This window comes from Equus quagga, chromosome 6, assembly GCF_021613505.1.
Source record: "Equus quagga isolate Etosha38 chromosome 6, UCLA_HA_Equagga_1.0, whole genome shotgun sequence".
In the NCBI taxonomy this organism is placed as follows: Eukaryota; Metazoa; Chordata; class Mammalia; order Perissodactyla; family Equidae; genus Equus; species Equus quagga.
Genome location: NC_060272.1, coordinates 106,739,686 through 106,745,685, shown reverse-complemented (window position 1 = coordinate 106,745,685; position 6,000 = coordinate 106,739,686). Strand labels below are relative to the sequence as shown.

General features: G+C 49.7%; 1 protein-coding gene across 2 annotated transcripts in view; it reads left to right on the top strand.

The window, feature by feature from the left end:
• The first annotated feature begins 1,547 nt into the window (after positions 1-1,547).
• The window catches only part of GLIS3 (GLIS family zinc finger 3), a 445,549-nt gene continuing 441,096 nt past the window's right edge, over positions 1,548-6,000 (top strand). Inside the window, exon 1 of one of the 2 annotated variants that reach the window (XM_046665009.1) lies at positions 1,548-2,179. The gene's annotated coding sequence lies outside the window, so the exon portion shown is untranslated. The remainder of the gene's footprint in view (positions 2,180-6,000) is intronic. The other variant, XM_046665010.1, reaches the window with a different exon arrangement.

The window sequence follows — 6,000 nt, the reverse complement described above, 5'->3', positions numbered from 1 at the left end:
GGCTGGCGTTAATGATGAAGAGTTTTTATGTGAATGTCAGGCATGTTGCAATAACTAGCCACAATGGAATAGTCATGGCAACTTCCACCACTTGGTTTCTTTGTTTTTGTGATGTAGCTGCATGCTTGATTTTATGAATATTTTCTTTTCTTGTGTGTGGTTGAACCCATCTATTGCCTTCTTGGGCTTGGATACTTGCATTTAAAAGGAGATAAAGAACACAGGGAGAAACTGGAAAACTGACAGAATGATATATCCTAAGCACTTATTATTTCCCTCCCTCCACTTCTGCTGACAGATATCCTGGTCATTAGTATTCTGATGAGTTTGTCTTTAGGAAAGAGAAAAAATGCCTTCCCTAAAGGGAGTCTTGAAGAGGGAATTATAACAAGACATAGGAAGATGTATTGTGAAAACTGGACCTTTTTGGGTGTTGTCAATATCATGGATACAGACCAACTCTAGTAATACTCTTTCCGAAGTCAGTTAAATGAAAATTGTCAACAATATTTTTGGTTTGGTTTTCTGAGGCAAGTCATTTGTGTACTTGAGGGCTTCTGTCTTGATCATAGCATCTACTACCTGAATGCTAATTTGTATTTGAGTGAGCGCCCTAGAATAGAAGGACTGGTAACATTCTAAATGTCCGGAGATACCCTCATTCATTTCATTCATGAGAGTGAATAATAAGTACTGTCACTGCAGAAAGGCCTAACTGGAGGATATTATATGCCTTCCGTTCCCAAGACGGAAGTCAGTGCATCTGTGGCAATCAATACATGTAGGGAACCACCAAGAGCTGGTCTTCTAGGGACAACTTCTTGAGGGCTCTATCAAGCCAAGCAGAAAGGCTGGGTCACAGCTTAGGTGGGGTAGGAAGCTGAGGATGTTGAATTCTTAAGGAGAAAGTGCCACTATATAGATGCAATATATAGAGGAATGTGCCTCCATTCCTAGCAGCGTGTCTTTAGAATTTTACATCGTTGTAACACTTCCATCACCTTTGTCTTCTCTGCCTATACTTTATTTTAAAAAGATTTCAAAGGCATCCTCTGTGCTTCACCTATCCATTTTCAAAGTATCTATGTGCTTCCAATCCTGTATATTAGAAAGACCTTATTGCCATTTTTCACTTTTTAGTTTTTACTCTCTCCGTTTTACTAGTGGGTTTTTCTTTTTTTTTTTTCTCTTCTTCTTTACGATTTGACATCAAATCCTGTCAGAACGCTGACACTTTTTCATGTTAAAGAAAAAAACTAGTTCAACAAATAAGGGCCAACAAGAAGGCGAAGTGTCTCCCTTACATTACCCTGTTCTGGAGTTCCTCGACTCCCTGGCGCACTGGAAGGAGAATGTGTGTGAACACGTTGAGAAGGAGACACTAGCTCGGCCGGCCTTCGAATTGGCCAGCCCGGTGACCAGCGAGCCCGCCTCCACTCTTTCCCCCTCCCCCTCCGGCGCTCACACTCAGGAAGCAGCTGGCTACAGGCCGGCCCTCGCGGCCGCACGCACATCCAACACTCCTCGCCGGGCCGCCTCCCTCCCACCCTCTCTCCCTCCCTCCTTCCCCCTTCCCCTCTCCCTGCAGCCGCGTCCACACTGCGCCGCCGGGGCAGCCCAGAGCGCGGCGCGCACGGGCACAGCGCCGGGGGCTACCACTGCCGCCCCTCCCCGCGTCCCGCGTAAGCCGCCTGCAGCCGTCCAGGTTCGCACCAGCGCTCCCGGACGGAACCCGCCGAAAGCACTTAGCCAGCATCCCCGGCCGGCTCCCAGACGCATCCCCCGGCCCAAGGCGAGGATGAACAGGACAGGCGAGGCACAAAGTCGAAACTCAACTTTTTAAAACATTATTTGCGCGTGTATGTGTGTGTGTGTGTGTTGGGGGGAGAATGAGCTGATGCCTAGGGTCCATCCACCCTCCTGTCTCCTCCTCCCCCTGCCGCCGCTGCCCTCGCACACGCGCGCGCACACACGGCACTTGGGCCGGGTTTCCGCGCTCCGTCCCCCGGCTTGGATGGGAGTTTTCATTTCCGAAGGAGGCAGAGCCCGTGGAGCGCGCTGAAGGGCTAGAGCCCCAAGTTTCTCCTCGCCAGTGCTGGCCGCCCGCTGTCACTCGCACAGGCTGGCCGGGGGAAGGGACTCGCACGCCCGGCTTTGTTGTGGAAATCCCGGTTACCTGGTAAGTGGATGCCATAGGAACTTTGCTCGCAGGCGAGAGACTGGGAGAAACCCGGCGCTTGAGAATGTGGGGGAGTTAACGCTCAGAGACACAAACTAGAGGTTAGAAATAGTTTTCCACGCTGAGCCGGTGGCGTTCGCGCGGGCTTAAGGATATGCGCACCCCACCCCCAGATTCTGTGAAAGATCTGTTTACTGAGATAGATAGCAACCTTCAATTAGGAATCAAGCTGTGTTCTTGTCAGTTGCCTAAGAGCGCCCAGTGTAGAAGACGGAAAGGAAATCAACAAGGTTTTAAAGTTTCTCTAATTAGGAAGAGTTTTTGTTTTTGTTTTTCTTTTAAACTACAGGGCCACAGGGCTACAAAGTCAGGGCGAGTTACAGGACGCAAGGGCATGCTCGGGTACGGCACCCATGAGTCCCCACTGAAGGGAAAGTTTGGAGAAGTGGGAATTGATGAGGTGACGTGAGGTCTCGCCCGCGCACACGGGGCTGGGCTGCAGTTGTCTTTTCCAGTTCCACGTGTTTTGGAGCTCCACGAAGTCTGTTTTCCACGCTTGTGTCTCCCCCAAGCCGACGTCCCCAATGCTCTGGGAGGTCCTCGGGTTTGGGGTACAGTAACTCGTCGCGGGAATGGGTCCGGTGACCCGCAGCCGCCAGGTCTATAACTATAATCTCCCACGCCGCAAAATGCTCAGACACATTCAGACGCGCACACTCCCCACCGGGTTCGTCACCTCGCGTTTACATTTTTATGGGGCCCGACAAAATGTCAGCACTGTTTGGAAAATGTCTCAGTCTCGGGGACTTTGTCCTGCGCACAGCTCCAGTCCCTATAAATGACCCTGTGTGTATTTTGAAGTCGGCCCGGGGCCACTCTCTGGAAAGCGTGAGTGAGCAGCCGGCTCTCTCCTAGACACACACCTTGCCCCGAGCGACACTTCCAAGTTACTCACTGGAGCTGACAAGTCACCTCGGGGATGAGGAAGTCACCCAAGTGTCTGGAAAACTTGGCTCTGACGGATTTGTCATCCTATGGGTGATTCAATTAGGTATCTGGAAGGAGAAACTTTGGGAAATGTCGTTTCTGGCTTCGCAGGTCGCGCCCTCGACCTGTTGGGGTGCTTGGGAGGCAAGAAGTGAAAGTAGACTGGAGGGTTAGGACACTAGTTCGGTGGGGGTTCCGGGACCGCGCGCTCCCCAGAGCAGCGAAAGCGGAGCTGAAGCTCCCCCCGGATCCGGGCTTGGGCCGGGCTAGGCAAGCGCGCTGGTTCCCGCCGCTTGGGCTTCCCAGCGACGGGCCAGCGGCGTTGCCCTTTCGGCCCCGACTTACTCAGGACTGGGTTGCACAACAGGAAGCCGGCACGAGTTTGTTTTGTTTTGCGGCGCTCTCTCGCTGACCGGCCCGAGGGTTAGGGGCAGAGACGGCTGGGGAGTGACGGGATCGCAGCATTGTGCCCCCAGCTGGTGCCCGTCGCCTCCGCCCCCGAACCCGCCCCTAGCTCCGCGCCAGAGAGCCCAGGGGCGCGGGCCTCGAATCCCCGCGGGCCAAGCTAGGGTGGTCGGGAACAGACAAGGGCTGCCTACCTCCTCTCCTGCCCCACGCTCCTCTCCCCAGCCCGGCGGGTCCCCAGCACTCTCCTGATCTCTCCAGCTCTCCTCCTGGCTGAAGAGGCCACCACCTCTCTGCTCTGTTTTCCTCACTCCCCTGCTATGCTTCCCAGGCTTCAGCTCGGCCTTATCCCTGGAGCATTTAAACCCGGGGCAGGGGGTGGGGTGGAGGGTGCTTCTGGAATCGCAGGGAGCAGCGTCGGTAGAGACTGGACTCCTGCAGTTGCGGGCTCCCTTTTAAAGGGAGGAAGGCTTTGCACCCTCTCGACGCCTACTTCCAGGACATCAGCATCTCCCCACATCTGGGCCGGGGGCCCTGGAGTTTGTGAGGAGAGGGAAGTTCTGCAGCTCCCCCCAGTGGACCACTTCCCTTTAGGAACTGGGAATCTCAAGTATAGACTTTTAAAGCTAGATAGGACCTTGCCGATCACCTACTGATGAGAAAACCGAGACCCAGAGACTTTTAGAGGTTTTGCCCAAGGCCTCACAACCAATTGTCACAGACGCAGGAGAAACAGTCAAGTTTCCCAGTTCCCAGTTCAGAGAGCATTTTTTGCCCTGAAGGTGAACCCAAGACAAATGCAAAGTGTCTTTCTCTCCCCTCTGAATGCTTTGATGAGTCGTGATTTCTGCCTTGAGAGTCAGCCAGACATTCGTTTCTCCCACTGTCACGTTCACCCCTGGACCTCACTTTTTACACTAAACTAGGAAACATTTTTTGGTGTAAAATTGATTTATATTGGTTTGCATCTTTCCATTCCTCCTCTTCTCCCTCCTCCAGGCTTACTTCCAGTGGTGATGTGTGAAACAGGTGCAACTTGCAAAGATTTGCAGAAAAAGGATCTGCCACAATGAAGGCTGTTGGGGTGGAGTGGGGGTGGGAGGGTGGGGGAGGAGTTTGAAGCTATTTAGAGACAGGAGTGTGTGATACTATATGTTACTTTTGCAGTTGGGAACATACTGAAGTTTAAGGATGGCCTTTAAATGCAGTACAGTTTTCATGAGTTGTCTATGCAGCCAGAGTATCCCTAACACTAGCTTTGAAAGGAAGAGTCGGGGATATTTCTTTTTAGTTAGTTTCAAAATACATTTCATTATTGGTAGTTGAATTCCTTTCTTTTGTTGTTCAGAGGACTTAGCAATCCTTGACTATGGCAAGTTAAATCTGACAACTGCGATAAACTCCCTCTTTCCTTGGTTCACCTTAGGCCAATTTTGAGAGAACATCTTTTCTCTGATCTCTGATTCCATCCAGGTTACTTAATAGCAGTCGGTTTGTCAGAGGTTGAACACCTGGAGTCGGTTTGCTTGGAGAATGTGATCATTATTCCAAATAGGAAAAGCGACTTTTTTGGTGGGGGGGCGGGGGAGAGGACTCCAGGGTCCACCTAGTGGGTGACATTCCTATTGGGCCCAAATAGGCAGAGTGGGGAGGTTAACTAATAGCAAATTAATGTTTGTTCCAGCCCTGCCTTCATTTATGTAGTGGAAAGTGGTCTTTCCATCATTTCTCAAGAGAGTTCAGTGTTCTCAGTCTTTTTTTCTCTGAGTGCTCTTTCCTGCTAGTAAATTAAATCTTTGGACATTCTTTCCACTGTTGTCCCTCTCATATTGTAGTTACTGATCTCTGGAGTTGTAATGTTAATTTATAATTCTTCTAGAATATGGAAGGAGTACTTCATGAAAGAGATAATTCTGGAAGTGGCATCCCATGCACATTCTCTTCCCTGGAGAAGTCATTTTCTGTGTTTTGTGATTATTTTCTGTTGAGGATATTATTAAGAAGGTGCAAATACAGAACTTAACTCTCTAACTTTTCAGTATGTTTGGTTCGCTCATAGACTCCTTCAGGACTGAAAATAAAATTTAAAAATAAATAAATGGCACATGGGCAATCTGTGCAATAAAAATGGGCTGCCTTACTCATTCCAGGAGCATGAGGCATATAACAAAATCTTTAACGTGACATTAACACATAGTTTGATTAAAAGATGCCCAAGTTCCAAGTTTTCCTAGTTTCCTACTTACTTTAAGCAGAGTTAACACAGAGCCAAATGTTTTAGTGAGATAAAATAAAATATCAATACAGAAAAGTGCACATATTTTAAGCTTGATGCATTTTCACAAGCTGAACACGACTGAATAACCAGCATCTGGATTAAGACGTAGAATATGACCAATACCCTAAAACATGTCCCTTACTTCCTTCTA